This window comes from Mya arenaria, chromosome 9, assembly GCF_026914265.1.
Source record: "Mya arenaria isolate MELC-2E11 chromosome 9, ASM2691426v1".
In the NCBI taxonomy this organism is placed as follows: Eukaryota; Metazoa; Mollusca; class Bivalvia; order Myida; family Myidae; genus Mya; species Mya arenaria.
In genome coordinates, this window is record NC_069130.1 from 28,433,933 (window position 1) to 28,445,039 (window position 11,107).

The following is an 11,107-nucleotide window of genomic DNA, read 5'->3' on the forward strand; positions in this document are numbered from 1 at the left end:
ATGTCAGTTTCCGAGATGTCAGTATCCGAAAAACAATATGTCAGTATCCAGGAAACAATATGTCAGTATCCAAGAAACAATATGTCAGTATCCGAGTAACAATATGTCATTATCACAGAAACAATATGTCAGTATCCCAGAAACAATAAGTCAGTAACCGAGAAACAATATGTCAGTATCCCAGAAACAATATGTCAGTTGCCGAGAAACAATATGTCAGTTGCCGAGATGTCAGTATCCCAGTAACAATATGTCAGTATCCAGGAAACAATATGTCAGTAACCGAGAAACAATATGTCAGTATCCCAGAAACAATATGTCAGTTGCCGAGATGTCAGTATCCCAGTAACAATATGTCAGTATCCAGGAAACAATATGTCAGTATCCAGAAAACAATTTGTCAGTATCCGAGAAAAAAATATGTCAGTATCCAGGAAACAATATGTCAGTATTCAGGAAACAATATATCAGTATCCCAGGAACAATATGTCAGTATCCAGGAAACAATATGTCAGTAACCCAGAAACAATATTTCAGTATCCCAGAAACAATATGTCAGTTGCCGAGAAACAATATGTCAGTTGCCTAGATGTCAGTATCCCAGTAGCAATAGGTCAGTATCCAGGAAACAATATGTCAGTATCCAGAAAGCAATTTGTCAGAATCCGAGAAACATTATGTCAGCATCCAGGAAACAATATGTCAGTATTCAGGAAACAATATATCAGTATCCCAGGAACAATATGTCAGCATCAGAAAAACAATATGTCAGTTTCCGAGATGTCAGTATCTCAGAAACAATATGTCAGTATCCGAGAAACAATATGTCAGTATCCAGGAAAAATTATGTCGGTTTCCGAGATGTCAGTATCCCAGAAATAATATGTCAGTATCCGAGAAACAATATGTCAGTATACAGGTAACAATATGTCAGTATCCCAGAAACAATTTGTCAGTATCCGAGAAACAATATGTCAGTTTTCGATATGTCAGTATCCCAGAAACTATATGTCAGTATCCAGGAAACAATACGTCAGTATCCAAGAAACAATATGTCAGTATCCAGGAAAGAATATGTCAGTATCCAGGAAACAATATGTCAGTTTCCGAGATGTTAGTATCCCAGATACAATATGTCAGTATCCGAGAAACAATATGTCAGTATCCAGGAAACAATATGTCAGTACCCAGGAAACAATATGCCATTATCCAGGAAACAATATGTCATTATCCGAGAAACAATATGTCAGTATCCGAGAAACAATATGTCAGTATCCAGGAAACAATATATCAGTATCCATGAAACAATATGTCAATATCCGAAAAACAATATGTCAGTACCCGAAAAACAGTATGTCAGTATCGAGGAAACAATATGTCAGTATCCGAGAAACAATATGTCAGTATCCAGGAAACAATATATCAGTATCCATGAAACAATATGTCAGTACCCGAAAAACAGTATGTCAGTATCGAGGAAACAATATGTCAGTATCCAGGAAACAATAGGTCAGTATCCGAGAAACAATGCCATCATGTCGCCTTCATCTTCAATCATATTCATATTGCAATATATACATATTCTATCTTGTCAATGTATATTTCTAGATCTGCCTTCTTCTACAGCTACTTTGTATGCTGAACATCGCACTCTTCTAAGAGATACTCTATGGTTATCGTTAGTGACACTATCGAGATATTTTTCATAACAAAATATCGTTTTTATATTTTCATAAGTACAAAGTATGGACAAATCATGGACATGAGCGCAATGATAACTTGTTAAAAATGTCAAAAATATTTACATTTTAACTACGCTGCAAGTAGATCGCGTAGTAATTTATATTTAGCAATTAAATTTTATTACTTAACTCATGGGAATCTTAATTATTTATGATATAATTCACTTCATTGGCAATCAATTATAGTGAGGTATACAACATACATATTGAAACACTACAATTAATTAAAACACTCGTTCAAAAGTTTACGAACAACATCTACTGATGTTCCGGCATACATCCTAGGTTGTTTTCGATGGAAGATGGCCGAGGAGTTCCGAATGAGGAAAGGGTAGATCTTAGAATAATAATGATTGATGATTTCCAATTCCAAAGATTTCAGCCTCCGTCGACACTCGAAAAATCATTGGCTGTAGCCTTATGCCATTCAATCGATATACGTAAATACGTGGATGACTTTGATAAATATAGCGTGTCCTCCCTATCTATTGTAATTGTTCTAATAGTACCTATTGAATCGCGGATATCAAGACCAACTATAGACATCTCAGAATGCCGCGAGATGGATATGACTTCCCCACATACGGCATCGACAATGGCTTATTCTACGCCCTCCATATACCATCTCTCGTTTGCACGGTGATAAGTTTCGTCAGTGTGATCATTTCTCTCGTCATCCTTTCTAGATCGCGCGCTTTCCGACAATTCTTCACGTCGTGGACAAAGAGTGAGCGGTTTATTGTCTATATGGCAATTTGCGACGGAGTATACAACCTGTTTCATTTTGCCACCCACATGCAAAATGTTGTCGTACGGGGACCGGTCTACCCTCGGTCCATCTGTATATTTTACGGATTTAGCATGCTTGTGTGCATAACCGCACAAAACCTTTTAGCCAACGTGGTGGCGATCAATGCGTTCATGTTGATGTTCTTAGACAAACATCTATCTCTTGGACGGTTTGACTGGCGGCTACTTGTGTGGGTTTACGGGTTGCCCTCTACTGGTGCAACAGTTGCGGCTATCTTGGATCAACTCGGACCGACTGGAGCAGAGTAAGTTTTTGTTTGTGTTTCTTGCCCGGCAAATTCTGCTTTTTCTACTTAACAAATATCAACTTTCAGAACTGCTTTTAAAATCCATTGTTGTAACTTTCTATTGATCAAAACAGAACACTTCGTGAAAATATGATTTTCTATGACAATGGTGAAATAAAATTAAACTGAAATAAACAAATATCCTCTATATATTAAACGTTTGAATATTAAAGTCATGTTTTACCCTCATGTTAAGACAGTTGATACTTTGTGTATAATGTTATTAAGTCATATATATGATTGTACAAACAAGGCATATGTATACGATAGCCAAATTATATTCTAGTACTATCTTCAATAAATTGCAATAGTACTAGTTTTGTTCATCCTTTTTATGTCAATAATATAAGCTCACTGCGTAGAGTAGTTGTAATGTTCATATATTTATATATTAAAGTAACACAAAAACTGGTAATTTACGTGTAATAAGATATGTTCAGTTCTGTTCTATTCTGGTTTCAATAAATACGAAATAAGGTGCTGCCTTCGTCAGGATCTCGGTGGACAGTATTTCACTCCGATTTTAAAAACAGTTAGCAACTTTAAAGCTGCACTCTCACAGATTGAACGTTTTGACAACTTTTTTATTTTGTGTCTTGGAACGAGCCAATTTTTGCGAAAATCCTTGAAAACCAGTATATATAAGACTGCTGACAAAAGATCAGATCACAGATTTTTATATTTAAGTTCCAAAATTGATGTTTTATGCATTTTTCTTAAACCGTTAGTAACGGTTTAATCCATAAAACATTAAGTTTTAACGTAAATATGAAAATCTACGATCTGATTGTTTTGTCAGCAATCTTATATCATTGGTTTGCAGATATTTACGCAAAAAATTGCTCTTTTCAAGACAAAAAAATATATAAAAAAAGTTGTAAAAATGATATATATGTGAGAGTGCAGCTTTAATAATAGGTCATATTTCTCTTAAATAAAAAATACGAATATAGTAAGATGTTGAGCTGGGTTCCGTATTTGCTTATCGATTAGGTACTGTCCGGGAATAGCTTTGCCACTGAAAGAGCGCCGCCTTAGTTTTATTACCGGAGTTTGATTAGGTGATTAGTTTCCTCAAACACTTCGACCAGCCTGTTTTCCAAATGTTTTTGACAGTGCTCCATCAGGTGGCGGTTTTGTGAAAAGGTTTGTCGAAGTGTTTAAGGAAACTATACTTTCAAACAAACTTTGTTGAAACACCGAAAGCGACGTTTTATGTTTCATTTAAAATGGCGAGGAAATGGTAAAGATATCTTTGCTTTACATCTTCATTAGAAGCAAAATATTGCCTTTCGATGAAGCGTTTATGATGCAATTTATCACGTGGTATACACACACTGATTCTGTATGCAAATAAAACATTTTAATATTTAATGTATTTCGTCGGGGATGACTTTTGGGACCTATGCGGCAGACCATGGATTGAGTTTGCACACAGATAAAACGCTATGTACTCGTATTTACATTCGAATACATTTTTTATCCTACAACCATCGTATATAGATATACATATATAATTATGTATACAATTTTGTACTGTTAAATGATGATTTTTGTAGTAGTTTTTTTTTCTTTCTTGTATTCTACACCTGTATATAGTCAATGAATATCTCAATTCCATTAATTAAAGATGTTGAGTTAAGTTGTGTGCTTCAAGCAATGCAGTGATAACATGAAGTGCTTAAGAGTTCAGAATATCTGAACGGCTATACAAATAAGAATAATTGAATAAATATTACAATATTAGTATTCAGATAATTAAAGGAAAGTTTCATTAAGCTGAAAGTCACGCATTCTATTACCCTAGGGTGTTCTTCTGTTTACAATTGTAATGGAGTCACTTGGCAATTCAGTAATTTGATTAAGTTTAAGGCTATATTTGTTCCACTCCTGCGGTGTTCTGTGCTGATATTTAGCATTGTTCTTAATTTGATATAAGAACGATGTAGCTAATCGGATTACTTATTTTTAATAACTGACCAAAAGAGTGAATGAATTCAATGATGTATGATCCTTAGCTTTACCCAAGGTGCATATTGAATACCATCCTTGGCAAAACAAATTGTTTTTTTAAATAATTTATTATGGAAACTGTTCACATTTCAGAATAAATATTCATGAAATGGACGAAAATGCTATTTGGTACAAAAGCGGTAATACTATTCGATGTAGTGTTCTATAAACATATTCTAAACATATTTGAATTTGTTATCTGACTTTTTCAAATTTGTACAAACTTATCTGTATAGATGTTTTCTCTACAGTGATCATAGTCTTTTGTAAAATGAAAAATTCAAAGTTAATTAACCAATCAATTACTTAATAGACCTATGGCGGTCGTTTTCGTTTGATCAGAAAAAGAAAGCTTTCTAGATAATTATTTTTACCGGTAGGGTTGAGCTCCATAGGTAATAATGCTAATGCGTTATTTTCGGAAGCTTTTACTGGGTCCACGTTTCTATAATAAAATTGAAATAAAAAAGTATAAAAATATCATCTGACACGTAGTTCTTAGAACAACAAAGTGTCAACATGTTCAAGTGTTGCGTATGTTCTTTCATCTTATATATTCCTACTTATATACAGTCGAACCCTGTTGGCTCGAACTCCCAGGGAGCGGCGAAAATACCTTGAGCCTCGGAAAAAAACGAGCCAAGCGGTAACGCCTATATTCAGTTTATATAAATCGGTTATTTTCATCAAGTTCGAGCCATCGAGGAATTTGAGCCAAGCAATTTCGAACCAACGGGGTTTGACTGTAGATGTATATATAGTTCCCTCTGGCTGCCTTTCCTAGGCCCAATTTCTCGAAACTTCTTAAGCTTAACAGGCTTAAGTCGCTTATTTCAATTAGCCAAAATATATACTGAAAATGGATTTTGATAAATGAAAAATAGTTTATTCTAATAATCATACAGATTATTCCTACATAATTTCTAAAAATTCTTGAAGAAGTTAATTTAACACATTTTATAGAACAACAAAAATAGTGAGATTAACTTAATCCTGTTATAAGGGACTTAAGAAGTTTCGAGAAATTGGGGCCTGTTTTTTTTTTATTAGATACTAGTACAAATTATTCGAAAACTGATTTGCATTGTTTGAGTCGTTCAATTAGAAAATGATTATTATAGGTATCCAAATTACTTTAAATTTGCCTTTTAATAGTAATCCAGAAACTTCAAACACTTGGATTGTCAATCATAGTTACTTCGCGCATGCGCAGAGGGCAGAGCGATCTATGAAAAATAGACGACTTTACCAAATGATGTAGATCGACAAAATACTCACTACAAAAATAAATGTTTAGATTCACAGTCAGATCTTCTCTACATGATATGGAGCTGTAGTAAACAGGATAAATCCTCGATTTTCATTAGCCCACACATGCGCGAACACCAAAATTGGAATAGAAGGTACTTGAGTGATTGTTTAAAAACAATGGGCTGTATCACATTACTTTTTTTGCTGTACAATAGTTTTTTCTTCGTAGGAATCTTGACTTATCCTCTAAATATTAAACATATTTTATGAGATAATGTGCATTTGAAAAGTGTTAAAACATGTACAATTCCTTAATAACATTTGTATGTAAAGTGGCAAAATGGGTTGTGATTGACATGGGAATTTGACGCAGGTATTTTTATGATGTTGGGACCAAAGACATTCAACACATAACCAATATGTGCACAAATAACATCCGTCTTCTAAATTGAACATTGTGCGTACTTTATAACGGAAACGTGGTCACCAACCCAAGACACGCATAACATATGAATAGGTGCATCGGTTGCTTCATTCGAGAGTGTTGGGATAAGAGTGAGGTTTGTGCACACAAACTAGTTTAAACCCCCAGTAAATTTACATTTTACTGACCGTCCCAAGGCGGAACCAAACAATCCTAGAACACATCTCGTTTTTTTATAAAGTATATATGTACTGTACTGTTTATGGAGTTCTGTGCTGCTGTTTCCTGTTTGTGGTTGTTTGTTTTTGTGCTCTATGTCTTTTGCGTGCCATTTAACGGGGTTTATGTTTAAACATTTAGCTACTGAGCTTGTACCTGTAGCTTTTCATATAAAAATTGCATCGCTGGCTCCAAGCATTGTGCGTATGCATGTGTGACAACACTCTAACTGGTTGCATAAAAAGACAACAAAAATGTAGGCACTTTTGAAAGAAACACAAGCAAAGTTAATTTATTTTATCATTTCAGTTGCTTCTTCGATGGTGTGAAAGGCCAGATGACTCAAATGATTTTCACGACAGTACCGATGATCATTATATTAATAATAAATATTGCTCTCTACATCGCAACATGGGTTAAAATTCGCTCCAGGACTCTCGAGCTACGAACCTCTCTTGGTGCACAAAGCGCGTCGCAGAGAGGGACCATAAAGGCAGCGAAATCCATGTCCCTCTTTGTCGGGGCATTCTTTACGCAGTGGTCAGTTGTAAGCATATACGCTGCTTGGTTCCTAACTGCACAGTCCGTTCCAAACTTTCTTGAACATTTATACCACATCCTGCCTGATATCGGTGGTAAGTTGATCAGATTTACTTATAATCATTTATACGGTAAAGAAAACATTTTACCTTCATTATGTGGAGATTATTTCAAGCGCGTAAGCTATTAATGATGTTGTTCATGCTTTTTTGTACAAAAGACGTCCAGAATTAAGGACATAAATTTTCAATATCTTTATTAGGGACAGAAATTAGACGAAATGAGTTTTGGTGCAATTAAACAATTTACCGAAATAGAGCTTATTAGTAATTGTTACTGCACCAACAACCCAAGTTAGTGAAATTTTACACGAACTATTCAGCACGAATGTATGATTTCAATCATGAGTATAATTGGTGACGTAACTGTTTGTATCATGCTGTCAAAGATATCGTTCAATAACTTGTGTGTACTATTAGTTAATAGTGGTATAATATATGCGCATGCTAGACACTGATTGCATTTTAGTTCAATGTCAATGCATGTCTAGTGTCTTAATTATTTAAATTTCAGGGCATGAACTATGCATTCGGAACACCTTGGCCATTTTCCACCGAAAACAACGGATGGATATGGACGGTTTACTTTGTCAGAAATTTTAACCTTTAATTACGTTGCAAGTAAAATGTGTTGTTATTTTAATTCAGCAGTTAAACTTATTGGCTTTACTGTTCGGAATCTTAATTTTACATGTAATATTATTTTTACTGGCAATCAAATCAAATTCCACATTATTACACCACGACCAATTAATACTAATATTTTAAATTTTACGAACTACTTCTACTAATGTTCCGGCAAACATCCAATGTTGTTTTCGATGGAAATTGGCCGAAATGAGTTTTAAATCATTAATTCGATTTTAGGTTTTATATAAGCATATTTTCAAACAGTGAAATAACCTCTTTGATATTCTTCACTGTTTTGAATTTGTGCCCGCTCTCAATTTCAAATCAAACGTTAGCGCGCAGAGGGCAGGGACACCATTTTAACGACGTCATTTCCGAACTGACGCTACGTTTGCATGAAATTTGGCGCGCTTTTCTGAAAAAACAACAACAATTCAATATCATTTCATATCTTTTTTAGGCATATAATGAAAAGAAAAAGTGTTCGTTAGTGCCCTGTAAGATCGCAATATATTTCACAGGTAAATATTTCACTCGTGGCTACGCTACTCGTGGAATATAGCCTTCATTGCTCTACGGTGAAATATGTTTATTACAATCTTATGATTGAAACAAACAATTATCCTCTATCTATACATGGTGTACTTTCAATCATTCCTTTTGAATATTCAGTTAGATATCAGCCAGTTTATATTGTTCAAATGATACCAAATCTCAATCGGGTCATCAGAACCAAAACGTCTCAATAATGTAATACGTCATGAGTTATCAGAGGATTAGCTTATTTATGTTTCAAATTCCTTCATTATTCCGAATTCTTATAGTATTGCACCAGTCAATTGTAACCACGGCCCCTCAAGGTCCGGGGGTATACCGGGGATAGCCGGGGAAATGGGCCGTGTTTTTACCACCCCGGTGGCCCCGCAGTGCCGGGTGAATGCGGTGGTTTTGTATTCGCGCCAAATAAAGCGGGGAATGTGCCTTACTTAGGGTCCCTGGGGGCGGGGGAATTTGGTGGGGATTTTACCATCAGTTCGTGGGTTTTTACCCGGGCTTGGCTAGACCGAAAGTCAAAGTCCCCGCTATTCCCCGGACCTGGGGGGGGGGTCGTAGTTACAATTGACTGGTGCATAATAAATTCATTCCAAACAAGTAAAGCTAGTTAAATAATATATTTACGGATTTAGATTATTTGTTTATATTTCTTTTAAATAAAACTACAGAAACAAGTACAGAAGTCGAAAGTTTAAACATAAACACCGTTTAATGGCACAAGGTAAACACGAAAGACATAGAACCCAATGATAAACAATCAAAAACCAGAAACATCTGACAACAACACAAAACTCCACATACAACACACTATGTATATGATTTATATATAAATAACAGGGGTGTCTATCAAGGATTGTTAGATACCTCCTTGGACTGGTTAGTAATATGTAAATTTACTTGGGGGGGGGGGGGGGGGGGGTTAAACTAGTTTGTGTGCACAACCTCAATATTATCCCAACAATCCAGAATAAAATAACTACGTAAATGGTTAATCTTATCAAAGTATGCATTAACTTGAGATAACTTAATAATGAATTACATATATATAATAAACTAATAGGTAAACCCCAAGTGCTTCTATGATAAGGGATTCCTACTCTAACTGAAACCAAATTTCTTTTTCAGGGCTGCTGAACTTGATCGTGTTGTTAATAGTTCGACGAGGACATCTTCTAGGTGGTAAAGTGAGGTCTGAAACAACAACTCCTGGTATTGCAACGCAACGGACGAAGGAGACTACCATGGAAACGCCACAGTAGATGGGGCTGGGGCAACGCTTATTTTGATTTCAACTGTTACAAATTTTAAATCAAAGTTAAACATATTCAACATATTCAAAAAAAAACACCATTGTCTCATTATCATGACCGCAAGTGTGTGTGCAATGTGAAAGGAAGACTCTTTCATTAGCTGTATTTTACCCGAAACTCATACGAATATTTAAATAAAACAATAAAAAGACAGGGTAATGCCCAGTTAGTAGAAAGTGTGAAAACAAACCCAGTTTAGGGTCACAAGGCAAGGGCCCAAACGACAATGAACTATTGACACAAACGACAATGAACTATAGACACAAACGACAATGAACTATAGACACAGACGACAATGAACTATAGACACAAACGACAATGAACTATAGACACAAACGACAATGAACTATAGACACAAACGACAATGAACTATAGACACAAACGACAATGAACTATAGACACAAACGACAATGAACTATAGACACAAACGACAATGAACTATAGACACAAACGACAATGAACTATAGACACAGACGACAATGAACTATAGACACAAACGACAATGAACTATAGGCACAAACGACAATGAACTATAGACACAAACGACAATAAACTATAGACACAAACGACAATGAACTGTAGACACAGACGACAATGAACTATAGACACAACGACAATGAACTATTGACACAGACGACAATGAACTATAGACACAAACGACAATGAACTATAGACACAAACGACAATGAACTATAGACACAAACGACAATGAACTATAGACACAAACGACAATGAACTAGAGACACAGACGACAATGAACTATAGACACAAACGACAATGAACTATAGACACAGACGACAATGAACTATAGACACAGACGACAATGAACTATAGACACAGACGACAATGAACTATAGACAAAAACGACAATGAACTATAGACACAAACGACAATGAACTATAGACACAGACGACAATGAACTAGAGACACAAACGACAATGAACTATAGACACAAACGACAATGAACTATAGACACAGACGACAATGAACTAGAGACACAGACGACAATGAACTATAGACACAGACGACAATGAACTATTGACATAAACGACAATGAACTTGAGACACAGACGACAATGAACTATAGACACAAACGACAATGAACTATAGACACAAACGACAATGAACTATAGACACAAACGACAATGAACTATAGACACAGACGACAATGAACTATAGACACAGACGACAATGAACTATAGACACAGACGACAATGAACTATAGACACAGACGACAATGAACTATAGACACAGACGACAATGAACT